This window comes from Pseudophryne corroboree, chromosome 6 (genome assembly GCF_028390025.1).
Source record: "Pseudophryne corroboree isolate aPseCor3 chromosome 6, aPseCor3.hap2, whole genome shotgun sequence".
Lineage (NCBI taxonomy): Eukaryota > Metazoa > Chordata > Amphibia > Anura > Myobatrachidae > Pseudophryne > Pseudophryne corroboree.
The window spans coordinates 92,975,435-93,000,039 of NC_086449.1; the positions used below are offsets into that span (position 1 = coordinate 92,975,435).

Sequence of the window (24,605 nt, forward strand, 5' to 3'; positions counted from 1 at the left end):
TTGTGATGAGGTTTTGGGCAACTGCTGTGCCATTATCATTGTCCTTATCACAGGTAAAATTTCTAGGTATTATGAAACTGTGAAAAATGGGCTCTCTGAGGACAAAAATCACAAAGAATAGAACAATGCATTATGCTCCCCTTTTCCATCATTGATTCCAGCTGCATGAAAAATAAAATAAAAAAATGTTACAAATGTGTCAAGTGATCTGAAAACACCTTTTCCATTAGTTATGGTCTAAAATCCTTTGGCGTTAAAACAAATTTACAGATGTTAAGTCCTGTTATAAAGAGAAAATTCCTTCAATCCGGATAGGTGTTCTGGCAACTTTACAAGAAACAGAGTTTTAACTCTCAAGTACCAATACACTGTTCTGAGGACTACAGTCATGACAAATAGAATGAAAAATGCTTTATGCTTGTTTTCCCCTAAATGGGGTACATCTTGGATGAGTTATTTGACATCTTTTCTTTTATTGCTGGTCTGAAATCTTTTATAGGTCAGGTGAATTATTAAAGCTTATCTGCAATTATAAACAGATGACACAACTCTTTCTGAAAGGTAACATTTTGATGCAATCAGTCTAGTTTGTTAGAAACAGGACTGCATCTCTCATATTGTAATGCCATGCTCCCAAAACAGACATCAATAAAAATGCCCTGTGTGAGGATTGAACTCACGACCTTCAGATTATGAGACTGACGCACTACCAACTGCGCTAACAAGGCAACTGTAGCCTTAGATTTGGATTAGAAAAGGTGAGACATTTTGGTTTAACAAATTTCTGATATCAGTAAAAATGTTTTCCTTGTATGAAACTTAGAAGGAGATTTATTTCAGCTTCCCATATGGTCTAGCGGTAAGGATTCCTGGTTTTCACCCAGGCGGCCCGGGTTCGACTCCCGGTGTGGGAATGGAATCTTATTGTTGTTTCTAAACAGATTCAAAAGCAGAGGAACAAAAACTAATAGTTGTAGCCAGATGTTTCCTTGTGTCTGATGTGGTTCCAATTGCAGACGTGATCCACTGCTACTAATTGTGATGAGGTTTTGGGCAACTGCTGTGCCATTATCATTGTCCTTATCACAGGTAAAATTTCTAGGTATTATGAAACTGTGAGAAATGGGCTCTCTGAGGACAAAAATCACAAAGAATAGAACAATGCATTATGCTCCCCTTTTCCATCATTGATTCCAGCTGCATGAAAAATAAAATAAAAAAATGTTACAAATGTGTCAAGTGATCTGAAAACACCTTTTCCATTAGTTATTGTCTAAAATCCTTTGGCGTTAAAACAAATTTACAGATGTTAAGTCCTGTTATAAAGAGAAAATTCCTTCAATCCGGATAGGTGTTCTGGCAATTTTACAAGAAACAGAGTTTTAACTCTCAAGTACCAATACACTGTTCTGAGGACTACAGTCATGACAAATAGAATGAAAAATGCTTTATGCTTGTTTTCCCCTAAATGGGGTACATCTTGGATGAGTTATTTGACATCTTTTCTTTTATTGCTGGTCTGAAATCTTTTATAGGTCAGGTGAATTATTAAAGCTTATCTGCAATTATAAACAGATGACACAACTCTTTCTGAAAGGTAACATTTTGATGCAATCAGTCTAGTTTGTTAGAAACAGGACTGCATCTCTCATATTGTAATGCCATGCTCCCAAAACAGACATCAATAAAAATGCCCTGTGTGAGGCTTGAACTCACGACCTCCAGATTATGAGACTGACGCGCTACCAACTGCGCTAACAAGGCAACTGTAGCCTTAGATTTGGATTAGAAAAGGTGAGGCATTTTGGTTTAACAAATTTCCGATATCAGTAAAAATGTTTTCCTTGTATGAAACTTTGAAGGAGATTTATATCAGCTTCTCATATGGTCTAGCGGTAAGGATTCCTGGTTTTCACCCAGGGTTCGATTCCCGGTATGGGTATGGGAATGGAATCTTATTGTTGTTTCTAAACAGATTCAAAAGCAGAGGAGCAAAAACTAATAGTTGTAGCCAGATGTTTCCTTGTGTCTGATGTGGTTCCAATTGCAGACGTGATCCACTGCTACTAATTGTGACAAGGTTTTGGGCAACTGCTGTGCCATTATCATTGGCCTTATCACAGGTAAAATTTCCAGGTATTATGAAACTGTGAGAAATGGGCTCTCTGAGGACAAAAATCACAAAGAATAGAACAATGCATTATGCTCCCCTTTTCCATCATTGATTCCAGCTGTATGAAAAATAAAATAAAAAAATGTTACAAATGTGTCAAGTGATCTGAAAACACCTTTTCCATTAGTTATGGTCTAAAATCCTTTGGCGTTAAAACAAATTTACAGATGTTAACTCCTGTTATAAAGAGAAAATTCCTTCAATCCGGATAGGTGTTCTGGCAACTTTACAAGAAACAGAGTTTTAACTCTCAAGTTACAATGCACTGTTCTGAGGACAACAGTCATGACAAATAGAATGAAAAATGCTTTATGCTTTTTTTCCCCTAAATGGGTACATCTTGGATGAGTTATTTGACATCTTTTCTTTTATTGCTGGTCTGAAATCTTTTATAGGTCAGGTGAATTATTAAAGCTTATCTGCAATTATAAACAGATGACACAACTCTTTCTGAAAGGTAACATTTTGATGCTATCAGTCTAGTTTGTTAGAAACAGGACTGCATCTCTCATATTGCAATGCCATGCTCCCAAAATAGACATCAATAAAAATGCCCTGTGTGAGGCTTGAACTCACGACCTTCAGATTATGAGACTGACACGCTACCAACAGCGCTAACAAGGCAACTGTAGGTTTATTTTTGGATTAGAAAAGGTGAGGCATTTTGGATTAACAAATTTCCTATATCAGTAAAAATGTTTTCCTTGTATGAAACTTTGAAGGAGATTTATTACAGCTTCCCATATGGTCTAGCGGTAAGAATTCCTGGTTTTCATCCAGGCGGCCCGGGTTCGACTCCCGGTATGGGAATGGAATCTTATTGTTGTTTCTAAACAGATTCAAAAGCAGAGGAACAAAAACTAATAGTTGTAGCCAGATGTTTCCTTGTGTCTGATGTGGTTCCAATTGCAGACGTGATCCACTGCTACTAATTGTGACAAGGTTTTGGGCAACTGCTGTGCCATTATCATTGGCCTTATCACAGGTAAAATTTCCAGGTATTATGTAAAATTGAGAAATGGGCTCTCTGAGGACAAAAATCACAAAGAATAGAACAATGCATTATGCTCCCCTTTTCCATCATTGATTCCAGCTGCATGAAAAATAAAATAAAAAAATGTTACAAATGTGTCAAGTGATCTGAAAACACCTTTTCCATTAGTTATGGTCTAAAATCCTTTGGCGTTAAAACAAATTTACAGATGTTAACTCCTGTTATAAAGAGAAAATTCCTTCAATCCGGATAGGTGTTCTGGCAACTTTACAAGAAACAGAGTTTTAACTCTCAAGTTACAATGCACTGTTCTGAGGACAACAGTCATGACAAATAGAATGAAAAATGCTTTATGCTTTTTTCCCCCTAAATGGGTACATCTTGAATGAGTTATTTGACATCTTTTCTTTTATTGCTGGTCTGAAATCTTTTATAGGTCAGGTGAATTATTAAAGCTTATCTGCAATTATAAACAGATGACACAACTCTTTCTGAAAGGTAACATTTTGATGCTATCAGTCTAGTTTGTTAGAAACAGGACTGCATCTCTCATATTGTAATGCCATGCTCCCAAAACAGACATCAATAAAAATGCCCTGTGTGAGGATTGAACTCACGACCTTCAGATTATGAGACTGACGCACTACCAACTGCGCTAACAAGGCAACTGTAGCCTTAGATTTGGATTAGAAAAGGTGAGACATTTTGGTTTAACAAATTTCTGATATCAGTAAAAATGTTTTCCTTGTATGAAACTTAGAAGGAGATTTATTTCAGCTTCCCATATGGTCTAGCGGTAAGGATTCCTGGTTTTCACCCAGGCGGCCCGGGTTCGACTCCCGGTATGGGAATGGAATCTTATTGTTGTTTCTAAACAGATTCAAAAGCAGAGGAACAAAAACTAATAGTTGTAGCCAGATGTTTCCTTGTGTCTGATGTGGTTCCAATTGCAGACGTGATCCACTGCTACTAATTGTGATGAGGTTTTGGGCAACTGCTGTGCCATTATCATTGTCCTTATCACAGGTAAAATTTCTAGGTATTATGAAACTGTGAGAAATGGGCTCTCTGAGGACAAAAATCACAAAGAATAGAACAATGCATTATGCTCCCCTTTTCCATCATTGATTCCAGCTGCATGAAAAATAAAATAAAAAAATGTTACAAATGTGTCAAGTGATCTGAAAACACCTTTTCCATTAGTTATTGTCTAAAATCCTTTGGCGTTAAAACAAATTTACAGATGTTAAGTCCTGTTATAAAGAGAAAATTCCTTCAATCCGGATAGGTGTTCTGGCAACTTTACAAGAAACAGAGTTTTAACTCTCAAGTACCAATACACTGTTCTGAGGACTACAGTCATGACAAATAGAATGAAAAATGCTTTATGCTTGTTTTCCCCTAAATGGGGTACATCTTGGATGAGTTATTTGACATCTTTTCTTTTATTGCTGGTCTGAAATCTTTTATAGGTCAGGTGAATTATTAAAGCTTATCTGCAATTATAAACAGATGACACAACTCTTTCTGAAAGGTAACATTTTGATGCAATCAGTCTAGTTTGTTAGAAACAGGACTGCATCTCTCATATTGTAATGCCATGCTCCCAAAACAGACATCAATAAAAATGCCCTGTGTGAGGCTTGAACTCACGACCTCCAGATTATGAGACTGACGCGCTACCAACTGCGCTAACAAGGCAACTGTAGCCTTAGATTTGGATTAGAAAAGGTGAGGCATTTTGGTTTAACAAATTTCCGATATCAGTAAAAATGTTTTCCTTGTATGAAACTTTGAAGGAGATTTATATCAGCTTCTCATATGGTCTAGCGGTAAGGATTCCTGGTTTTCACCCAGGGTTCGATTCCCGGTATGGGTATGGGAATGGAATCTTATTGTTGTTTCTAAACAGATTCAAAAGCAGAGGAGCAAAAACTAATAGTTGTAGCCAGATGTTTCCTTGTGTCTGATGTGGTTCCAATTGCAGACGTGATCCACTGCTACTAATTGTGACAAGGTTTTGGGCAACTGCTGTGCCATTATCATTGGCCTTATCACAGGTAAAATTTCCAGGTATTATGAAACTGTGAGAAATGGGCTCTCTGAGGACAAAAATCACAAAGAATAGAACAATGCATTATGCTCCCCTTTTCCATCATTGATTCCAGCTGTATGAAAAATAAAATAAAAAAATGTTACAAATGTGTCAAGTGATCTGAAAACACCTTTTCCATTAGTTATGGTCTAAAATCCTTTGGCGTTAAAACAAATTTACAGATGTTAACTCCTGTTATAAAGAGAAAATTCCTTCAATCCGGATAGGTGTTCTGGCAACTTTACAAGAAACAGAGTTTTAACTCTCAAGTTACAATGCACTGTTCTGAGGACAACAGTCATGACAAATAGAATGAAAAATGCTTTATGCTTTTTTTCCCCTAAATGGGTACATCTTGGATGAGTTATTTGACATCTTTTCTTTTATTGCTGGTCTGAAATCTTTTATAGGTCAGGTGAATTATTAAAGCTTATCTGCAATTATAAACAGATGACACTACTCTTTCTGAAAGGTAACATTTTGATGCTATCAGTCTAGTTTGTTAGAAACAGGACTGCATCTCTCATATTGCAATGCCATGCTCCCAAAACAGACATCAATAATAATGCCCTGTGTGAGGCTTGAACTCACGATCTTCAGATTATGAGACTGACGCGCTACCAACTGCGCTAACAAGGGAACTGTAGGCTTATTTTTGGATTAGAAAAGGTGAGGCATTTTGGATTAAGAAATTTCCTATATCAGTAAAAATGTTTTCCTTGTATGAAACTTTGAAGGAGATTTATTTCAGCTTCCCATATGGTCTAGCGGTAAGGATTCCTGGTTTTCACCCAGGCGTCCCGGGTTCGACTCCCGGTATGGGAATGGAATCTTATTGTTGTTTCTAAACAGATTCAAAAGCAGAGGAACAAAAACTAATTGTTGTAGCCAGATGTTTCCTTGTGTCTGATGTGGTTCCAATTGCAGACGTGATCCACTGCTACTAATTGTGATGAGGTTTTGGGCAACCGCTGTGCCATTATCATTGGCCTTATCACAGGTAAAATTTCTAGGTATTATGAAACTGTGAGAAATGGGCTCTCTGAGGACAAAAATCACAAAGAATAGAACAATGCATTATGCTCCCCTTTTCCATCATTGATTCCAGCTGCATGAAAAATAAAATAAAAAAATGTTACAAATGTGTCAAGTGATCTGAAAACACCTTTTCCATTAGTTATGGTCTAAAATCCTTTGGCGTTAAAACAAATTTACAGATGTTAAATCCTGTTATAAAGAGAAAATTCCTTCAATCCGGATAGGTGTTCTGGCAACTTTACAAGAAACAGAGTTTTAACTCTCAAGTTCCAATACACTGTTCTGAGGACTACAGTCATGACAAATAGAATGAAAAATGCTTTATGCTTGTTTTCCCCTAAATGGGGTAGATCTTGGATGAGTTATTTGACATCTTTTCTTTTATTGCTGGTCTGAAATCTTTTATAGGTCAGGTGAATTATTAAAGCTTATCTGCAATTATAAACAGATGACACAACTCTTTCTGAAAGGTAACATTTTGATGCAATCAGTCTAGTTTGTTAGAAACAGGACTGCATCTCTCATATTGTAATGCCATGCTCCCAAAACAGACATCAATAAAAATGCCCTGTGTGAGGCTTGAACTCACGACCTTCAGATTATGAGACTGACGCTCTACCAACTGCGCTAACAAGGCAACTGTAGCCATAGATTTGGATTAGAAAAGGTGAGGCATTTTGGTTTAACAAATTTCCGATATCAGTAAAAATGTTTTCCTTGTATGAAACTTTGAAGGAGATTTACTTCAGCATCCCATATGGTCTAGCGGTAAGGATTCCTGGTTTTCACCCAGGCGTCCCGGGTTCGACTCTCGGTATGGGAATGGAATCTTATTGTTGTTTCTAAACAGATTCAAAAGCAGAGGAACAAAAACTAATAGTTGTAGCCAGATGTTTCCTTGTGTCTGATGTGGTTCCAATTGCAGACGTGATCCACTGCTACTAATTGTGACAAGGTTTTGGGCAACTGCTGTGCCATTATCATTGGCCTTATCACAGGTAAAATTTCCAGGTATTATGAAACTGTGAGAAATGGGCTCTCTGAGGACAAAAATCACAAAGAATAGAACAATGCATTATGCTCCCCTTTTCCATCATTGATTCCAGCTGTATGAAAAATAAAATAAAAAAATGTTACAAATGTGTCAAGTGATCTGAAAACACCTTTTCCATTAGTTATGGTCTAAAATCCTTTGGCGTTAAAACAAATTTACAGATGTTAACTCCTGTTATAAAGAGAAAATTCCTTCAATCCGGATAGGTGTTCTGGCAACTTTACAAGAAACAGAGTTTTAACTCTCAAGTTACAATGCACTGTTCTGAGGACAACAGTCATGACAAATAGAATGAAAAATGCTTTATGCTTTTTTCCCCCTAAATGGGTACATCTTGGATGAGTTATTTGACATCTTTTCTTTTATTGCTGGTCTGAAATCTTTTATAGGTCAGGTGAATTATTAAAGCTTATCTGCAATTATAAACAGATGACACAACTCTTTCTGAAAGGTAACATTTTGATGCTATCAGTCTAGTTTGTTAGAAACAGGACTGCATCTCTCATATTGCAATGCCATGCTCCCAAAATAGACATCAATAAAAATGCCCAGTGTGAGGCTTGAACTCACGACCTTCAGATTATGAGACTGACGCGCTACCAACTGCGCTAACAAGGCAACTGTAGGCTTATTTTTGGATTAGAAAAGGTGAGGCATTTTGGATTAAGAAATTTCCTATATCAGTAAAAATGTTTTCCTTGTATGAAACTTTGAAGGAGATTTATTTCAGCTTCCCATATGGTCTAGCGGTAAGGATTCCTGGTTTTCACCCAGGCGGCCCGGGTTCAACTCCTGGTATGGGAATGGAATCTTATTGTTGTTTCTAAACAGATTCAAAAGCAGAGGAACAAAAACTAATAGTTGTAGCCAGATGTTTCCTTGTGTCTGATGTGGTTCCAATTGCAGACGTGATCCACTGCTACTAATTGTGACAAGGTTTTGGGCAACTGCTGTGCCATTATCATTGTCCTTATCACAGGTAAAATTTCTAGGTATTATGAAACTGTGAGAAATGGGCTCTCTGAGGACAAAAATCACAAAGAATAGAACAATGCATTATGCTCCCCTTTTCCATCATTGATTCCAGCTGCATGAAAAATAAAATAAAAAAATGTTACAAATGTGTCAAGTGATCTGAAAACACCTTTTCCATTAGTTATGGTCTAAAATCCTTTGGCGTTAAAACAAATTTACAGATGTTAAGTCCTGTTATAAAGAGAAAATTCCTTCAATCCGGATAGGTGTTCTGGCAACTTTACAAGAAACAGAGTTTTAACTCTCAAGTTCCAATACACTGTTCTGAGGACTACAGTCATGACAAATAGAATGAAAAATGCTTTATGCTTGTTTTCCCCTAAATGGGGTACATCTTGGATGAGTTATTTGACATCTTTTCTTTTATTGCTGGTCTGAAATCTTTTATAGGTCAGGTGAATTATTAAAGCTTATCTGCAATTATAAACAGATGACACAACTCTTTCTGAAAGGTAACATTTTGATGCAATCAGTCTAGTTTGTTAGAAACAGGACTGCATCTCTCATATTGCAATGCCATGCTCCCAAAATAGACATCACTAAAAATGCCCTGTGTGAGGCTTGAACTCACGACTTTCAGATTATGAGACTGACGCGCTACCAACTGCGCTAACAAGGCAACTGTAGGCTTATTTTTGGATTAGAAAAGGTGAGGCATTTTGGATTAACAAATTTCCTATATCAGTAAAAATGTTTTCCTTGTATGAAACTTTGAAGGATATTTACTTCAGCTTCCCATATGGTCTAGCGGTAAGGATTCCTGGTTTTCAACCAGGCGGCCCGGGTTCGACTCCCGGTATGCGAATGGAATCTTATTGTTGTTTCTAAACAGATTCAAAAGCAGAGGAACAAAAACTAATAGTTGTAGCCTGATGTTTCCTTGTGTCTGATGTGGTTCCAATTGCAGACGTGATCCACTGCTACTAATTGTGATGAGGTTTTGGGCAACTGCTGTGCCATTATCATTGTCCTTATCACAGGTAAAATTTCTAGGTATTATGAAACTGTGAGAAATGGGCTCTCTGAGGACAAAAATCACAAAGAATAGAACAATGCATTATGCTCCCCTTTTCCATCATTGATTCCAGCTGCATGAAAAATAAAATAAAAAAATGTTACAAATGTGTCAAGTGATCTGAAAACACCTTTTCCATTAGTTATGGTCTAAAATCCTTTGGCGTTAAAACAAATTTACAGATGTTAAATCCTGTTATAAAGAGAAAATTCCTTCAATCCGGATAGATGTTCTGGCAACTTTACAAGAAACAGAGTTTTAACTCTCAAGTTCCAATACACTGTTCTGAGGACTACAGTCATGACAAATAGAATGAAAAATGCTTTATGCTTGTTTTCCCCTAAATGGGGTAAATCTTGGATGAGTTATTTGACATCTTTTCTTTTATTGCTGGTCTGAAATCTTTTATAGGTCAGGTGAATTATTAAAGCTTATCTGCAATTATAAACAGATGACACAACTCTTTCTGAAAGGTAACATTTTGATGCAATCAGTCTAGTTTGTTAGAAACAGGACTGCATCTCTCATATTGCAATGCCATGCTCCCAAAATAGACATCAATAAAAATGCCCTGTGTGAGGCTTGAACTCACGACCTTCAGATTATGAGACTGACGCACTACCAACTGCGCTAACAAGGCAACTGTAGGCTTGTTTTTGGATTAGAAAAGGTGAGGCATTTTGGTTTAACAAATTTCCGATATCAGTAAAAATGTTTTCCTTGTATGAAACTTTGAAGGAGATTTACTTCAGCTTCCCATATGGTCTATCGGTAAGGATTCCTGGTTTTCACCCAGGCGTCCCGGGTTCGACTCCCGGTATGGGAATGGAATCTTATTGTTGTTTCTAAACAGATTCAAAAGCAGAGGAACAAAAACTAATTGTTGTAGCCAGATGTTTCCTTGTGTCTGATGTGGTTCCAATTGCAGACGTGATCCACTGCTACTAATTGTGATGAGGTTTTGGGCAACTGCTGTGCCATTATCATTGTCCTTATCACAGGTAAAATTTCTAGGTATTATGAAACTGTGAGAAATGGGCTCTCTGAGGACAAAAATCACAAAGAATAGAACAATGCATTATGCTCCCCTTTTCCATCATTGATTCCAGCTGCATGAAAAATAAAATAAAAAAATGTTACAAATGTGTCAAGTGATCTGAAAACACCTTTTCCATTAGTTATGGTCTAAAATCCTTTGGCGTTAAAACAAATTTACAGATGTTAAGTCCTGTTATAAAGAGAAAATTCCTTCAATCCGGATAGGTGTTCTGGCAACTTTACAAGAAACAGAGTTTTAACTCTCAAGTACCAATACACTGTTCTGAGGACTACAGTCATGACAAATAGAATGAAAAATGCTTTATGCTTGTTTTCCCCTAAATAGGGTACATCTTGGATGAGTTATTTGACATCTTTTCTTTTATTGCTGGTCTGAAATCTTTTATAGGTCAGGTGAATTATTAAAGCTTATCTGCAATTATAAACAGATGACACAACTCTTTCTGAAAGGTAACATTTTGATGCAATCAGTCTAGTTTGTTAGAAACAGGACTGCATCTCTCATATTGTAATGCCATGCTCCCAAAACAGACATCAATAAAAATGCCCTGTGTGAGGCTTGAACTCACGACCTTCAGATTATGTGACTGACGCGCTACCAACTGCGCTAACAAGGCAACTGTAGCCTTAGATTTGGATTAGAAAAGGTGAGGCATTTTGGTTTAACAAATTTCCGATATCAGTAAAAATGTTTTCCTTGTATGAAACTTTGAAGGAGATTTACTTCAGCTTCCCATATGGTCTAGCGGTAAGGATTCCTGGTTTTCACCCAGGCGTCCCGGGTTCGACTCCCGGTATGGGAATGGAATCTTATTGTTGTTTCTAAACAGATTCAAAAGCAGAGGAACAAAAACTAATAGTTGTAGCCAGATGTTTCCTTGTGTCTGATGTGGTTCCAATTGCAGACGTGATCCACTGCTACTAATTGTGACAAGGTTTTGGGCAACTGCTGTGCCATTATCATTGTCCTTATCACAGGTAAAATTTCCAGGTATTATGAAACTGTGAGAAATGGGCTCTCTGAGGACAAAAATCACAAAGAATAGAACAATGCATTATGCTCCCCTTTTCCATCATTAATTCCAGCTGTATGAAAAATAAAATAAAAAAATGTTACAAATGTGTCAAGTGATCTGAAAACACCTTTTCCATTAGTTATGGTCTAAAATCCTTTGGCGTTAAAACAAATTTACAGATGTTAAATCCTGTTATAAAGAGAAAATTCCTTCAATCCGGATAGGTGTTCTGGCAACTTTACAAGAAACAGAGTTTTAACTCTCAAGTTCCAATACACTGTTCTGAGGACTACAGTCATGACAAATAGAATGAAAAATGCTTTATGCTTGTTTTCCCCTAAATGGGGTAAATCTTGGATGAGTTATTTGACATCTTTTCTTTTATTGCTGGTCTGAAATCTTTTATAGGTCAGGTGAATTATTAAAACTTATCTGCAATTATAAACAGATGACACAACTCTTTCTGAAAGGTAACATTTTGATGCAATCAGTCTAGTTTGTTAGAAACAGGACTGCATCTCTCATATTGCAATGCCATGCTCCCAAAACAGACATCAATAAAAATGCCCTGTGTGAGGCTTGAACTCACGACCTTCAGATTATGAGACTGACGCGCTACCAACTGCGCTAACAAGGCAACTGTAGGCTTATTTTTGGATTAGAAAAGGTGAGGCATTTTGGATTAAGAAATTTCCTATATCAGTAAAAATGTTTTCCTTGTATGAAACTTTGAAGGAGATTTATTTCAGCTTCCCATATGGTCTAGCGGTAAGGATTCCTGGTTTTCACCCAGGCGGCCCGGGTTCGACTCCTGGTATGGGAATGGAATCTTATTGTTGTTTCTAAACAGATTCAAAAGCAGAGGAACAAAAACTAATAGTTGTAGCCAGATGTTTCCTTGTGTCTGATGTGGTTCCAATTGCAGACGTGATCCACTGCTACTAATTGTGACAAGGTTTTGGGCAACTGCTGTGCCATTATCATTGTCCTTATCACAGGTAAAATTTCCAGGTATTATGAAACTGTGAGAAATGGGCTCTCTGAGGACAAAAATCACAAAGAATATAACAATGCATTATGCTCCCCTTTTCCATCATTGATTCCAGCTGCATGAAAAATAAAATAAAAAAATGTTACAAATGTGTCAAGTGATCTGAAAACACCTTTTCCATTAGTTATGGTCTAAAATCCTTTGGCGTTAAAACAAATTTACAGATGTTAAGTCCTGTTATAAAGAGAAAATTCCTTCAATCCGGATATGTGTTCTGGCAACTTTACAAGAAACAGAGTTTTAACTCTCAAGTTCCAATACACTGTTCTGAGGACTACAGTCATGACAAATAGAATGAAAAATGCTTTATGCTTGTTTTCCCCTAAATGGGGTACATATTGGATGAGTTATTTGACATCTTTTCTTTTATTGCTGGTCTGAAATCTTTTATAGGTCAGGTGAATTATTAAAGCTTATCTGCAATTATAAACAGATGACACAACTCTTTCTGAAAGGTAACATTTTGATGCTATCAGTCTAGTTTGTTAGAAACAGGACTGCATCTCTCATATTGCAATGCCATGCTCCCAAAATAGACATCAATAAAAATGCCCTGTGTGAGGCTTGAACTCACGACCTTCAGATTATGAGACTGACGCGCTACCAACTGCGCTAACAAGGCAACTGTAGGCTTATTTTTGGATTAGAAAAGGTGAGGCATTTTGGATTAAGAAATTTCCTATATCAGTAAAAATGTTTTCCTTGTATGAAACTTTGAAGGAGATTTATTTCAGCTTCCCATATGGTCTAGCGGTAAGGATTCCTGGTTTTCACCCAGGCGGCCCGGGTTCAACTCCTGGTATGGGAATGGAATCTTATTGTTGTTTCTAAACAGATTCAAAAGCAGAGGAACAAAAACTAATAGTTGTAGCCAGATGTTTCCTTGTGTCTGATGTGGTTCCAATTGCAGACGTGATCCACTGCTACTAATTGTGACAAGGTTTTGGGCAACTGCTGTGCCATTATCATTGTCCTTATCACAGGTAAAATTTCCAGGTATTATGAAACTGTGAGAAATGGGCTCTCTGAGGACAAAAATCACAAAGAATAGAACAATGCATTATGCTCCCCTTTTCCATCATTAATTCCAGCTGTATGAAAAATAAAATAAAAAAATGTTACAAATGTGTCAAGTGATCTGAAAACACCTTTTCCATTAGTTATGGTCTAAAATCCTTTGGCGTTAAAACAAATTTACAGATGTTAAATCCTGTTATAAAGAGAAAATTCCTTCAATCCGGATAGGTGTTCTGGCAACTTTACAAGAAACAGAGTTTTAACTCTCAAGTTCCAATACACTGTTCTGAGGACTACAGTCATGACAAATAGAATGAAAAATGCTTTATGCTTGTTTTCCCCTAAATGGGGTAAATCTTGGATGAGTTATTTGACATCTTTTCTTTTATTGCTGGTCTGAAATCTTTTATAGGTCAGGTGAATTATTAAAACTTATCTGCAATTATAAACAGATGACACAACTCTTTCTGAAAGGTAACATTTTGATGAAATCAGTCTAGTTTGTTAGAAACAGGACTGCATCTCTCATATTGCAATGCCATGCTCCCAAAACAGACATCAATAAAAATGCCCTGTGTGAGGCTTGAACTCACGACCTTCAGATTATGAGACTGACGCGCTACCAACTGCGCTAACAAGGCAACTGTAGGCTTATTTTTGGATTAGAAAAGGTGAGGCATTTTGGATTAAGAAATTTCCTATATCAGTAAAAATGTTTTCCTTGTATGAAACTTTGAAGGAGATTTATTTCAGCTTCCCATATGGTCTAGCGGTAAGGATTCCTGGTTTTCACCCAGGCGGCCCGGGTTCGACTCCTGGTATGGGAATGGAATCTTATTGTTGTTTCTAAACAGATTCAAAAGCAGAGGAACAAAAACTAATAGTTGTAGCCAGATGTTTCCTTGTGTCTGATGTGGTTCCAATTGCAGACGTGATCCACTGCTACTAATTGTGACAAGGTTTTGGGCAACTGCTGTGCCATTATCATTGTCCTTATCACAGGTAAAATTTCTAGGTATTATGAAACTGTGAGAAATGGGCTCTCTGAGGACAAAAATCACAAAGAATATAACAATGCATTATGCTCCCCTTTTCCATCATTGATTCCAGCTGCATGAAAAATAAAATAAAAAAATGTTACAAATGTGTCAAGTGATCTGAAAACACCTTTTCCATTAGTTATGGTCTAAAATCCTTTGGCGTTAAAACAAATTTACAGATGTTAAGTCCTGTTATAAAGAGAAAATTCCTTCAATCCGGATATGTGTTCTGGCAACTTTACAAGAAACAGAGTTTTAACTCTCAAGTTCCAATACACTGTTCTGAGGACTACAGTCATGACAAATAGAATGAAAAATGCTTTATGCTTGTTTTCCCCTAAATGGGGTACATATTGGATGAGTTATTTGACATCTTTTCTTTTATTGCTGGTCTGAAATCTTTTATAGGTCAGGTGAATTATTAAAGCTTATCTGCAATTATAAACAGATGACACAACTCTTTCTGAAAGGTAACATTTTGATGCTATCAGTCTAGTTTGTTAGAAACAGGACTGCATCTCTCATATTGCAATGCCATGCTCCCAAAATAGACATCAATAAAAATGCCCTGTGTGAGGCTTGAACTCACGACCTTCAGATTATGAGACTGACGCGCTACCAACTGCGCTAACAAGGCAACTGTAGGCTTATTTTTGGATTAGAAAAGGTGAGGCATTTTGGATTAAGAAATTTCCTATATCAGTAAAAATGTTTTCCTTGTATGAAACTTTGAAGGAGATTTATTTCAGCTTCCCATATGGTCTAGCGGTAAGGATTCCTGGTTTTCACCCAGGCGGCCCGGGTTCAACTCCTGGTATGGGAATGGAATCTTATTGTTGTTTCTAAACAGATTCAAAAGCAGAGGAACAAAAACTAATAGTTGTAGCCAGATGTTTCCTTGTGTCTGATGTGGTTCCAATTGCAGACGTGATCCACTGCTACTAATTGTGACAAGGTTTTGGGCAACTGCTGTGCCATTATCATTGTCCTTATCACAGGTAAAATTTCTAGGTATTATGAAACTGTGAGAAATGGGCTCTCTGAGGACAAAAATCACAAAGAATAGAACAATGCATTATGCTCCCCTTTTCCATCATTGATTCCAGCTGCATGAAAAATAAAATAAAAAAATGTTACAAATGTGTCAAGTGATCTGAAAACACCTTTTCCATTAGTTATGGTCTAAAATCCTTTGGCGTTAAAACAAATTTACAGATGTTAAGTCCTGTTATAAAGAGAAAATTCCTTCAATCCGGATATGTGTTCTGGCAACTTTACAAGAAACAGAGTTTTAACTCTCAAGTTCCAATACACTGTTCTGAGGACTACAGTCATGACAAATAGAATGAAAAATGCTTTATGCTTGTTTTCCCCTAAATGGGGTACATCTTGGATGAGTTATTTGACATCTTTTCTTTTATTGCTGGTCTGAAATCTTTTATAGGTCAGGTGAATTATTAAAGCTTATCTGCAATTATAAACAGATGACACAACTCTTTCTGAAAGGTAACATTTTGATGCAATCAGTCTAGTTTGTTAGAAACAGGACTGCATCTCTCATATTGCAATGCCATGCTCCCAAAATAGACATCACTAAAAATGCCCTGTGTGAGGCTTGAACTCACGACTTTCAGATTATGAGACTGACGCGCTACCAACTGCGCTAACAAGGCAACTGTAGGCTTATTTTTGGATTAGAAAAGGTGAGGCATTTTGGATTAACAAATTTCCTATATCAGTAAAAATGTTTTCCTTGTATGAAACTTTGAAGGAGATTTACTTCAGCTTCCCATATGGTCTAGCGGTAAGGATTCCTGGTTTTCAACCAGGCGGCCCGGGTTCGACTCCCGGTATGCGAATGGAATCTTATTGTTGTTTCTAAACAGATTCAAAAGCAGAGGAACAAAAACTAATTGTTGTAGCCAGATGTTTCCTTGTGTCTGATGTGGTTCCAATTGCAGACGTGATCCACTGCTACTAATTGTGATGAGGTTTTGGGCAACTGCTGTGCCATTATCATTGTCCTTATCACAGGTAAAATTTCTAGGTATTATGAAACTGTGAGAAATGGGCTCTCTGAGGACAAAAATCACAAAGAATAGAACAATGCATTATGCTCCCCTTTTCCATCATTGATTCCAGCTGCATGAAAAATAAAATAAAAAAATGTTACAAATGTGTCAAGTGATCTGAAAACACCTTTTCCATTAGTTATGGTCTAAAATCCTTTGGCGTTAAAACAAATTTACAGATGTTAAGTCCTGTTATAAAGAGAAAATTCCTTCAATCCGGATAGGTGTTCTGGCAACTTTACAAGAAACAGAGTTTTAACTCTCAAGTACCAATACACTGTTCTGAGGACTACAGTCATGACAAATAGAATGAAAAATGCTTTATGCTTGTTTTCCCCTAAATGGGGTACATCTTGGATGAGTTATTTGACATCTTTTCTTTTATTGCTGGTCTGAAATCTTTTATAGGTCAGGTGAATTATTAAAGCTTATCTGCAATTATAAACAGATGACACAACTCTTTCTGAAAGGTAACATTTTGATGCAATCAGTCTAGTTTGTTAGAAACAGGACTGCATCTCTCATATTGTAATGCCATGCTCCCAAAACAGACATCAATAAAAATGCCCTGTGTGAGGCTTGAACTCACGACCTTCAGATTATGTGACTGACGCGCTACCAACTGCGCTAACAAGGCAACTGTAGCTTTAGATTTGGATTAGAAAAGGTGAGGCATTTTGGTTTAACAAATTTCCGATATCAGTAAAAATGTTTTCCTTGTATGAAACTTTGAAGGAGATTTACTTCAGCTTACCATATGGTCTAGCGGTAAGGATTCCTGGTTTTCACCCAGGCGTCCCGGGTTCGACTCCCGGTATGGGAATGGAATCTTATTGTTGTTTCTAAACAGATTCAAAAGCAGAGGAACAAAAACTAATAGTTGTAGCCAGATGTTTCCTTGTGTCTGATGTGGTTCCAATTGCAGACGTGATCCACTGCTACTAATTGTGACAAGGTTTTGGGCAACTGCTGTGCCATTATCATTGTCCTTATCACAGGTAAAATTTCCAGGTATTATGAAACTGTGAGAAATGGGCTCTCTGAGGACAAAAATCACAAAGAATAGAACAATGCATTATGCTCCCCTTTTCCATCATTAATTCCAGCTGTATGAAAAATAAAATAAAAAAATGTTACAAATGTGTCAAGTGATCTGAAAACACCTTTTCCATTAGTTATGGTCTAAAATCCTTTGGCGTTAAAACAAATTTACAGATGTTAAATCCTGTTATAAAGAGAAAATTCCTTCAATCCGGATAGGTGTTCTGGCAACTTTACAAGAAACAGAGTTTTAACTCTCAAGTTCCAATACACTGTTCTGAGGACTACAGTCATGACAAATAGAATGAAAAATGCTTTATGCTTGTTTTCCCCTAAATGGGGTAAATCTTGGATGAGTTATTTGACATCTTTTCTTTTATTGCTGGTCTGAAATCTTTTATAGGTCAGGTGAATTATTAAAGCTTATCTGCAATTATAAACAGATGACACAACTCTTTCTGAAAGGTAACATTTTGATGCAATCAGTCTAGTTTGTTAGAAACAGGACTGCATCTCTCATATTGCAATGCCATGCTCCCAAAACAGACATCAATAAAAATGCCCTGTGTGAGGCTTGAACTCACGACCTTCAGATTATGAGACTGACGCGCTACCAACTGCGCTAACAAGGCAACTGTAGGCTTATTTTTGGATTAGAAAAGGTGAGGCATTTTGGATTAAGAAATTTCCTATATCAGTAAAAATGTTTTCCTTGTATGAAACTTTGAAGGAGATTTATTTCAGCTTCCCATATGGTCTAGCGGTAAGGATTCCTGGTTTTCACCCAGGCGGCCCGGGTTCGACTCCTGGTATGAGAATGGAATCTTATTGTTGTTTCTAAACAGATTCAAAAGCAGAGGAACAAAAACTAATAGTTGTAGCCAGATGTTTCCTTGTGTCTGATGTGGTTCCAATTGCAGACGTGATCCACTGCTACTAATTGTGACAAGGTTTTGGGCAACTGCTGTGCCATTATCATTGGCCTTATCACAGGTAAAATTTCCAGGTATTATGAAACTGTGAGAAATGGGCTCTCTGAGGACAAAAATCACAAAGAATAGAACAATGCATTATGCTCCCCTTTTCCATCATTGATTCCAGCTGTATGAAAAATAAAATAAAAAAATGTTACAAACGTGTCAAGTGATCTGAAAACACCTTTTCCATTAGTTATGGTCTAAAATCCTTTGGCGTTAAAACAAATTTACAGATGTTAACTCCTGTTATAAAGAGAAAATTCCTTCAATCCGGATAGGTGTTCTGGCAACTTTACAAGAAACAGAGTTTTAACTCTCAAGTTACAATGCACTGTTCTGAGGACAACAGTCATGACAAATAGAATGAAAAATGCTTTATGCTTTTTTTCCCCTAAATGGGTACATCTTGGATGAGTTATTTGACATCTTTTCTTTTATTGCTGGTCTGAAATCTTTTATAGGTCAGGTGAATTATTAAAGCTTATCTGCAATTATAAACAGATGACACAACTCTTTCTGAAAGGTAACATTTTGATGCTATCAGTCTAGTTTGTTAGAAACAGGACTGCATCTCTCATATTGCAATGCCATGCTCCCAAAATAGACATCAATAAAAATGCCCTGTGTGAGGCTTGAACTCACGACCTTCAGATTATGAGACTGACGCGCTACCAACTGCGCTAACAAGGGAACTGTAGGCTTATTTTTGGATTAGAAAAGGTGAGGCATTTTGGATTAAGAAATTTCCTATATCAGTAAAAATGTTTTCCTTGTATGAAACTTTGAAGGAGATTTATTTCAGCTTCCCATATGGTCTAGCGGTAAGGATTCCTGGTTTTCACCCAGGCGGCCCGGGTTCGACTCCCGGTATGGGAATGGAATCTTATTGTTGTTTCTAAACAGATTCAAAAGCAGAGGAACAAAAACTAATTGTTGTAGCCAGATGTTTCCTTGTGTCTGATGTGGTTCCAATTGCAGACGTGATCCACTGCTACTAATTGTGATGAGGTTTTGGGCAACTGCTGTGCCATTATCATTGTCCTTATCACAGGTAAAATTTCTAGGTATTATGAAACTGTGAGAAATGGGCTCTCTGAGGACAAAAATCACAAAGAATAGAACAATGCATTATGCTCCCCTTTTCCATCATTGATTCCAGCTGCATGAAAAATAAAATAAAAAAATGTTACAAATGTGTCAAGTGATCTGAAAACACCTTTTCCATTAGTTATGGTCTAAAATCCTTTGGCGTTAAAACAAATTTACAGATGTTAAATCCTGTTATAAAGAGAAAATTCCTTCAATCCGGATAGGTGTTCTGGCAACTTTACAAGAAACAGAGTTTTAACTCTCAAGTTCCAATACACTGTTCTGAGGACTACAGTCATGACAAATAGAATGAAAAATGCTTTATGCTTGTTTTCCCCTAAATGGGGTACATCTTGGATGAGTTATTTGACATCTTTTCTTTTATTGCTGGTCTGAAATCTTTTATAGGTCAGGTGAATTATTAAAGCTTATCTGCAATTATAAACAGATGACACAACTCTTTCTGAAAGGTAACATTTTGATGCAATCAGTCTAGTTTGTTAGAAACAGGACTGCATCTCTCATATTGTAATGCCATGCTCCCAAAACAGACATCAATAAAAATGCCCTGTGTGAGGCTTGAACTCACGACCTTCAGATTATGTGACTGACGCGCTACCAACTGCGCTAACAAGGCAACTGTAGCTTTAGGTTTGGATTAGAAAAGGTGAGGCATTTTGGTTTAACAAATTTCCGATATCAGTAAAAATGTTTTCCTTGTATGAAACTTTGAAGGAGATTTACTTCAGCTTCCCATATGGTCTAGCGGTAAGGATTCCTGGTTTTCACCCAGGCGTCCCGGGTTCGACTCCCGGTATGGGAATGGAATCTTATTGTTGTTTCTAAACAGATTCAAAAGCAGAGGAACAAAAACTAATAGTTGTAGCCAGATGTTTCCTTGTGTCTGATGTGGTTCCAATTGCAGACGTGATCCACTGCTACTAATTGTGACAAGGTTTTGGGCAACTGCTGTGCCATTATCATTGGCCTTATCACAGGTAAAATTTCCAGGTATTATGAAACTGTGAGAAATGGGCTCTCTGAGGACAAAAATCACAAAGAATAGAACAATGCATTATGCTCCCCTTTTCCATCATTGATTCCAGCTGTATGAAAAATAAAATAAAAAAATGTTACAAATGTGTCAAGTGATCTGAAAACACCTTTTCCATTAGTTATGGTCTAAAATCCTTTGGCGTTAAAACAAATTTACAGATGTTAAATCCTGTTATAAAGAGAAAATTCCTTCAATCCGGATAGGTGTTCTGGCAACTTTACAAGAAACAGAGTTTTAACTCTCAAGTTCCAATACACTGTTCTGAGGACTACAGTCATGACAAATAGAATGAAAAATGCTTTATGCTTGTTTTCCCCTAAATGGGGTAAATCTTGGATGAGTTATTTGACATCTTTTCTTTTATTGCTGGTCTGAAATCTTTTATAGGTCAGGTGAATTATTAAAGCTTATCTGCAATTATAAACAGATGACACAACTCTTTCTGAAAGGTAACATTTTGATGCAATCAGTCTAGTTTGTTAGAAACAGGACTGCATCTCTCATATTGCAATGCCATGCTCCCAAAATAGACATCAATAAAAATGCCCTGTGTGAGGCTTGAACTCACGACCTTCAGATTATGAGACTGACGTGCTACCAACTGCGCTAACAAGGCAACTGTAGCCTTAGATTTGGATTAGAAAAGGTGAGGCATTTTGGTTTAACAAATTTCCGATATCAGTAAAAATGTTTTCCTTGTATGAAACTTTGAAGGAGATTTATTTCAGCTTTCCATATGGTCTAGCGGTAAGGATTCCTGGTTTTCACCCAGGCGGCCAGGGTTCGACTCCCGGTATGGGAATGGAATCTTATTGTTGATTCAAAAGCAGAGGAACAAAAACTAATAGTTGTAGCCAGATGTTTCCTTGTGTCTGATGTGGTTCCAATTGCAGACGTGATCCACTGCTACTAATTGTGACAAGGTTTTGGGCAACTGCTGTGCCATTATCATTGGCCTTATCACAGGTAAAATTTCCAGGTATTATGAAACTGTGAGAAATGGGCTCTCTGAGGACAAAAATCACAAAGAATAGAACAATGCATTATGCTCCCCTTTTCCATCATTGATTCCAGCTATATGAAAAATAAAATAAAAAAATGTTACAAATGTGTCAAGTGATCTGAAAACACCTTTTCCATTAGTTATGGTCTAAAATCCTTTGGCGTTAAAACAAATTTACAGATGTTAACTCCTGTTATAAAGAGAAAATTCCTTCAATCCGGATAGGTGTTCTGGCAACTTTACAAGAAACAGAGTTTTAACTCTCAAGTTACAATGCACTGTTCTGAGGACAACAGTCATGACAAATAGAATGAAAAATGCTTTATGCTTTTTTTCCCCTAAATGGGTACATCTTGGATGAGTTATTTGACATCTTTTCTTTTATTGCTGGTCTGAAATCTTTTATAGGTCAGGTGAATTATTAAAGCTTATCTGCAATTATAAACAGATGACACAACTCTTTCTGAAAGGTAACATTTTGAAGCTATCAGTCTAGTTTGTTAGAAACAGGACTGCATCTCTCATATTGCAATGCCATGCTCCCAAAATAGACATCAATAAAAATGCCCTGTGTGAGGCTTGAACTCACGACATTCAGATTATGAGACTGACGCGCTACCAACTGCGCTAACAAGGCAACTGTAGGCTTAATTTTGGATTAGAAAAGGTGAGGCATTTTGGATTAACAAATTTCCTATATCAGTAAAAATGTTTTCCTTGTATGAAACTTTGAAGGAGATTTATTTCAGCTTCCCATATGGTCTAGCGGTAAGGATTCCTGGTTTTCACCCAGGCGGCCCGGGTTCGACTCCCGGTATGGGAATGGAATCTTATTGTTGTTTCTAAACAGATTCAAAAGCAGAGGAACAAAAACTAATTGTTGTAGCCTGATGTTTCCTTGTGTCTGATGTGGTTCCAATTGCAGACGTGATCCACTGCTACTAATTGTGATGAGGTTTTGGGCAACTGCTGTGCCATTATCATTGTCCTTATCACAGGTAAAATTTCTAGGTATTATGAAACTGTGAGAAATGGGCTCTCTGAGGACAAAAATCACAAAGAATAGAACAATGCATTATGCTCCCCTTTTCCATCATTGATTCCAGCTGCATGAAAAATAAAATAAAAAAATGTTACAAATGTGTCAAGTGATCTGAAAACACCTTTTCCATTAGTTATGGTCTAAAATCCTTTGGCATTAAAACAAATTTACAGATGTTAAATCCTGTTATAAAGAGAAAATTCCTTCAATCCGGATAGGTGTTCTGGCAACTTTACAAGAAACAGAGTTTTAACTCTCAAGTTCCAATACACTGTTCTGAGGACTACAGTCATGACAAATAGAATGAAAAATGCTTTATGCTTGTTTTCCCCTAAATGGGGTACATCTTGGATGAGTTATTTGACATCTTTTCTTTTATTGCTGGTCTGAAATCTTTTATAGGTCAGGTGAATTATTAAAGCTTATCTGCAATTATAAACAGATGACACAACTCTTTCTGAAAGGTAACATTTTGATGCAATCAGTCTAGTTTGTTAGAAACAGGACTGCATCTCTCATATTGTAATGCCATGCTCCCAAAACAGACATCAATAAAAATGCCCTGTGTGAGGCTTGAACTCACGACCTTCAGATTATGTGACTGACGCGCTACCAACTGCGCTAACAAGGCAACTGTAGCCTTAGATTTGGATTAGAAAAGGTGAGGCATTTTGGTTTAACAAATTTCCGATATCAGTAAAAATGTTTTCCTTGTATGAAACTTTGAAGGAGATTTACTTCAGCTTCCCATATGGTCTAGCGGTAAGGATTCCTGGTTTTCACCCAGGCGTCCCGGGTTCGACTCCCGGTATGGGAATGGAATCTTATTGTTGTTTCTAAACAGATTCAAAAGCAGAGGAACAAAAACTAATAGTTGTAGCCAGATGTTTCCTTGTGTCTGATGTGGTTCCAATTGCAGACGTGATCCACTGCTACTAATTGTGACAAGGTTTTGGGCAACTGCTGTGCCATTATCATTGGCCTTATCACAGGTAAAATTTCCAGGTATTATGAAACTGTGAGAAATGGGCTCTCTGAGGACAAAAATCACAAAGAATAGAACAATGCATTATGCTCCCCTTTTCCATCATTGATTCCAGCTGTATGAAAAATAAAATAAAAAAATGTTACAAATGTGTCAAGTGATCTGAAAACACCTTTTCCATTAGTTATGGTCTAAAATCCTTTGGCGTTAAAACAAATTTACAGATGTTAAATCCTGTTATAAAGAGAAAATTCCTTCAATCCGGATAGGTGTTCTGGCAACTTTACAAGAAACAGAGTTTTAACTCTCAAGTTCCAATACACTGTTCTGAGGACTACAGTCATGACAAATAGAATGAAAAATGCTTTATGCTTGTTTTCCCCTAAATGGGGTAAATCTTGGATGAGTTATTTGACATCTTTTCTTTTATTGCTGGTCTGAAATCTTTTATAGGTCAGGTGAATTATTAAAGCTTATCTGCAATTATAAACAGATGACACAACTCTTTCTGAAAGGTAACATTTTGATGCAATCAGTCTAGTTTGTTAGAAACAGGACTGCATCTCTCATATTGCAATGCCATGCTCCCAAAATAGACATCAATAAAAATGCCCTGTGTGAGGCTTGAACTCACGACCTTCAGATTATGAGACTGACGTGCTACCAACTGCGCTAACAAGGCAACTGTAGCCTTAGATTTGGATTAGAAAAGGTGAGGCATTTTGGTTTAACAAATTTCCGATATCAGTAAA

General features: G+C 37.0%; 45 non-coding genes across 45 annotated transcripts; 21 read left to right on the forward strand and 24 right to left on the reverse strand.

The window, feature by feature from the left end:
- Nucleotides 1-655: 655 nt before the first annotated feature.
- Nucleotides 656-728, reverse strand: TRNAM-CAU (transfer RNA methionine (anticodon CAU)). Its single transcript has one exon. It is a non-coding gene; the product is annotated as a tRNA-Met (tRNA).
- Nucleotides 729-842: 114 nt separating this feature from the next.
- TRNAE-UUC (transfer RNA glutamic acid (anticodon UUC)) lies at nt 843-914 on the forward strand. The gene has a single exon. It is a non-coding gene; the product is annotated as a tRNA-Glu (tRNA).
- Nucleotides 915-1,691: 777 nt separating this feature from the next.
- TRNAM-CAU (transfer RNA methionine (anticodon CAU)) lies at nt 1,692-1,764 on the reverse strand. The gene has a single exon. It is a non-coding gene; the product is annotated as a tRNA-Met (tRNA).
- Nucleotides 1,765-2,724: 960 nt separating this feature from the next.
- On the reverse strand, nt 2,725-2,797 carry TRNAM-CAU (transfer RNA methionine (anticodon CAU)). The gene has a single exon. It is a non-coding gene; the product is annotated as a tRNA-Met (tRNA).
- Nucleotides 2,798-2,911: 114 nt separating this feature from the next.
- On the forward strand, nt 2,912-2,983 carry TRNAE-UUC (transfer RNA glutamic acid (anticodon UUC)). Its single transcript has one exon. It is a non-coding gene; the product is annotated as a tRNA-Glu (tRNA).
- Nucleotides 2,984-3,759: 776 nt separating this feature from the next.
- Nucleotides 3,760-3,832, reverse strand: TRNAM-CAU (transfer RNA methionine (anticodon CAU)). The gene has a single exon. It is a non-coding gene; the product is annotated as a tRNA-Met (tRNA).
- Nucleotides 3,833-3,946: 114 nt separating this feature from the next.
- On the forward strand, nt 3,947-4,018 carry TRNAE-UUC (transfer RNA glutamic acid (anticodon UUC)). Its single transcript has one exon. It is a non-coding gene; the product is annotated as a tRNA-Glu (tRNA).
- A 777-nt stretch (nt 4,019-4,795) lies between these two features.
- TRNAM-CAU (transfer RNA methionine (anticodon CAU)) lies at nt 4,796-4,868 on the reverse strand. Its single transcript has one exon. It is a non-coding gene; the product is annotated as a tRNA-Met (tRNA).
- A 960-nt stretch (nt 4,869-5,828) lies between these two features.
- On the reverse strand, nt 5,829-5,901 carry TRNAM-CAU (transfer RNA methionine (anticodon CAU)). The gene has a single exon. It is a non-coding gene; the product is annotated as a tRNA-Met (tRNA).
- Nucleotides 5,902-6,015: 114 nt separating this feature from the next.
- Nucleotides 6,016-6,087, forward strand: TRNAE-UUC (transfer RNA glutamic acid (anticodon UUC)). Its single transcript has one exon. It is a non-coding gene; the product is annotated as a tRNA-Glu (tRNA).
- A 777-nt stretch (nt 6,088-6,864) lies between these two features.
- Nucleotides 6,865-6,937, reverse strand: TRNAM-CAU (transfer RNA methionine (anticodon CAU)). The gene has a single exon. It is a non-coding gene; the product is annotated as a tRNA-Met (tRNA).
- Nucleotides 6,938-7,051: 114 nt separating this feature from the next.
- Nucleotides 7,052-7,123, forward strand: TRNAE-UUC (transfer RNA glutamic acid (anticodon UUC)). The gene has a single exon. It is a non-coding gene; the product is annotated as a tRNA-Glu (tRNA).
- Nucleotides 7,124-7,899: 776 nt separating this feature from the next.
- TRNAM-CAU (transfer RNA methionine (anticodon CAU)) lies at nt 7,900-7,972 on the reverse strand. The gene has a single exon. It is a non-coding gene; the product is annotated as a tRNA-Met (tRNA).
- A 114-nt stretch (nt 7,973-8,086) lies between these two features.
- TRNAE-UUC (transfer RNA glutamic acid (anticodon UUC)) lies at nt 8,087-8,158 on the forward strand. The gene has a single exon. It is a non-coding gene; the product is annotated as a tRNA-Glu (tRNA).
- A 777-nt stretch (nt 8,159-8,935) lies between these two features.
- TRNAM-CAU (transfer RNA methionine (anticodon CAU)) lies at nt 8,936-9,008 on the reverse strand. Its single transcript has one exon. It is a non-coding gene; the product is annotated as a tRNA-Met (tRNA).
- A 114-nt stretch (nt 9,009-9,122) lies between these two features.
- Nucleotides 9,123-9,194, forward strand: TRNAE-UUC (transfer RNA glutamic acid (anticodon UUC)). The gene has a single exon. It is a non-coding gene; the product is annotated as a tRNA-Glu (tRNA).
- Nucleotides 9,195-9,971: 777 nt separating this feature from the next.
- Nucleotides 9,972-10,044, reverse strand: TRNAM-CAU (transfer RNA methionine (anticodon CAU)). Its single transcript has one exon. It is a non-coding gene; the product is annotated as a tRNA-Met (tRNA).
- A 114-nt stretch (nt 10,045-10,158) lies between these two features.
- Nucleotides 10,159-10,230, forward strand: TRNAE-UUC (transfer RNA glutamic acid (anticodon UUC)). Its single transcript has one exon. It is a non-coding gene; the product is annotated as a tRNA-Glu (tRNA).
- Nucleotides 10,231-11,007: 777 nt separating this feature from the next.
- Nucleotides 11,008-11,080, reverse strand: TRNAM-CAU (transfer RNA methionine (anticodon CAU)). The gene has a single exon. It is a non-coding gene; the product is annotated as a tRNA-Met (tRNA).
- Nucleotides 11,081-11,194: 114 nt separating this feature from the next.
- On the forward strand, nt 11,195-11,266 carry TRNAE-UUC (transfer RNA glutamic acid (anticodon UUC)). The gene has a single exon. It is a non-coding gene; the product is annotated as a tRNA-Glu (tRNA).
- A 777-nt stretch (nt 11,267-12,043) lies between these two features.
- TRNAM-CAU (transfer RNA methionine (anticodon CAU)) lies at nt 12,044-12,116 on the reverse strand. The gene has a single exon. It is a non-coding gene; the product is annotated as a tRNA-Met (tRNA).
- A 114-nt stretch (nt 12,117-12,230) lies between these two features.
- On the forward strand, nt 12,231-12,302 carry TRNAE-UUC (transfer RNA glutamic acid (anticodon UUC)). Its single transcript has one exon. It is a non-coding gene; the product is annotated as a tRNA-Glu (tRNA).
- A 777-nt stretch (nt 12,303-13,079) lies between these two features.
- Nucleotides 13,080-13,152, reverse strand: TRNAM-CAU (transfer RNA methionine (anticodon CAU)). The gene has a single exon. It is a non-coding gene; the product is annotated as a tRNA-Met (tRNA).
- A 114-nt stretch (nt 13,153-13,266) lies between these two features.
- Nucleotides 13,267-13,338, forward strand: TRNAE-UUC (transfer RNA glutamic acid (anticodon UUC)). Its single transcript has one exon. It is a non-coding gene; the product is annotated as a tRNA-Glu (tRNA).
- A 777-nt stretch (nt 13,339-14,115) lies between these two features.
- TRNAM-CAU (transfer RNA methionine (anticodon CAU)) lies at nt 14,116-14,188 on the reverse strand. The gene has a single exon. It is a non-coding gene; the product is annotated as a tRNA-Met (tRNA).
- A 114-nt stretch (nt 14,189-14,302) lies between these two features.
- On the forward strand, nt 14,303-14,374 carry TRNAE-UUC (transfer RNA glutamic acid (anticodon UUC)). Its single transcript has one exon. It is a non-coding gene; the product is annotated as a tRNA-Glu (tRNA).
- A 777-nt stretch (nt 14,375-15,151) lies between these two features.
- TRNAM-CAU (transfer RNA methionine (anticodon CAU)) lies at nt 15,152-15,224 on the reverse strand. Its single transcript has one exon. It is a non-coding gene; the product is annotated as a tRNA-Met (tRNA).
- Nucleotides 15,225-15,338: 114 nt separating this feature from the next.
- Nucleotides 15,339-15,410, forward strand: TRNAE-UUC (transfer RNA glutamic acid (anticodon UUC)). The gene has a single exon. It is a non-coding gene; the product is annotated as a tRNA-Glu (tRNA).
- A 777-nt stretch (nt 15,411-16,187) lies between these two features.
- On the reverse strand, nt 16,188-16,260 carry TRNAM-CAU (transfer RNA methionine (anticodon CAU)). Its single transcript has one exon. It is a non-coding gene; the product is annotated as a tRNA-Met (tRNA).
- A 114-nt stretch (nt 16,261-16,374) lies between these two features.
- Nucleotides 16,375-16,446, forward strand: TRNAE-UUC (transfer RNA glutamic acid (anticodon UUC)). The gene has a single exon. It is a non-coding gene; the product is annotated as a tRNA-Glu (tRNA).
- A 777-nt stretch (nt 16,447-17,223) lies between these two features.
- Nucleotides 17,224-17,296, reverse strand: TRNAM-CAU (transfer RNA methionine (anticodon CAU)). Its single transcript has one exon. It is a non-coding gene; the product is annotated as a tRNA-Met (tRNA).
- Nucleotides 17,297-17,410: 114 nt separating this feature from the next.
- Nucleotides 17,411-17,482, forward strand: TRNAE-UUC (transfer RNA glutamic acid (anticodon UUC)). The gene has a single exon. It is a non-coding gene; the product is annotated as a tRNA-Glu (tRNA).
- A 777-nt stretch (nt 17,483-18,259) lies between these two features.
- TRNAM-CAU (transfer RNA methionine (anticodon CAU)) lies at nt 18,260-18,332 on the reverse strand. Its single transcript has one exon. It is a non-coding gene; the product is annotated as a tRNA-Met (tRNA).
- Nucleotides 18,333-18,446: 114 nt separating this feature from the next.
- On the forward strand, nt 18,447-18,518 carry TRNAE-UUC (transfer RNA glutamic acid (anticodon UUC)). Its single transcript has one exon. It is a non-coding gene; the product is annotated as a tRNA-Glu (tRNA).
- Nucleotides 18,519-19,294: 776 nt separating this feature from the next.
- Nucleotides 19,295-19,367, reverse strand: TRNAM-CAU (transfer RNA methionine (anticodon CAU)). The gene has a single exon. It is a non-coding gene; the product is annotated as a tRNA-Met (tRNA).
- Nucleotides 19,368-19,481: 114 nt separating this feature from the next.
- On the forward strand, nt 19,482-19,553 carry TRNAE-UUC (transfer RNA glutamic acid (anticodon UUC)). The gene has a single exon. It is a non-coding gene; the product is annotated as a tRNA-Glu (tRNA).
- A 777-nt stretch (nt 19,554-20,330) lies between these two features.
- TRNAM-CAU (transfer RNA methionine (anticodon CAU)) lies at nt 20,331-20,403 on the reverse strand. Its single transcript has one exon. It is a non-coding gene; the product is annotated as a tRNA-Met (tRNA).
- A 114-nt stretch (nt 20,404-20,517) lies between these two features.
- TRNAE-UUC (transfer RNA glutamic acid (anticodon UUC)) lies at nt 20,518-20,589 on the forward strand. Its single transcript has one exon. It is a non-coding gene; the product is annotated as a tRNA-Glu (tRNA).
- A 777-nt stretch (nt 20,590-21,366) lies between these two features.
- On the reverse strand, nt 21,367-21,439 carry TRNAM-CAU (transfer RNA methionine (anticodon CAU)). Its single transcript has one exon. It is a non-coding gene; the product is annotated as a tRNA-Met (tRNA).
- Nucleotides 21,440-21,553: 114 nt separating this feature from the next.
- Nucleotides 21,554-21,625, forward strand: TRNAE-UUC (transfer RNA glutamic acid (anticodon UUC)). The gene has a single exon. It is a non-coding gene; the product is annotated as a tRNA-Glu (tRNA).
- Nucleotides 21,626-22,390: 765 nt separating this feature from the next.
- On the reverse strand, nt 22,391-22,463 carry TRNAM-CAU (transfer RNA methionine (anticodon CAU)). Its single transcript has one exon. It is a non-coding gene; the product is annotated as a tRNA-Met (tRNA).
- A 114-nt stretch (nt 22,464-22,577) lies between these two features.
- TRNAE-UUC (transfer RNA glutamic acid (anticodon UUC)) lies at nt 22,578-22,649 on the forward strand. Its single transcript has one exon. It is a non-coding gene; the product is annotated as a tRNA-Glu (tRNA).
- A 777-nt stretch (nt 22,650-23,426) lies between these two features.
- Nucleotides 23,427-23,499, reverse strand: TRNAM-CAU (transfer RNA methionine (anticodon CAU)). Its single transcript has one exon. It is a non-coding gene; the product is annotated as a tRNA-Met (tRNA).
- A 114-nt stretch (nt 23,500-23,613) lies between these two features.
- TRNAE-UUC (transfer RNA glutamic acid (anticodon UUC)) lies at nt 23,614-23,685 on the forward strand. Its single transcript has one exon. It is a non-coding gene; the product is annotated as a tRNA-Glu (tRNA).
- Nucleotides 23,686-24,462: 777 nt separating this feature from the next.
- On the reverse strand, nt 24,463-24,535 carry TRNAM-CAU (transfer RNA methionine (anticodon CAU)). The gene has a single exon. It is a non-coding gene; the product is annotated as a tRNA-Met (tRNA).
- Nucleotides 24,536-24,605: the final 70 nt, after the last annotated feature.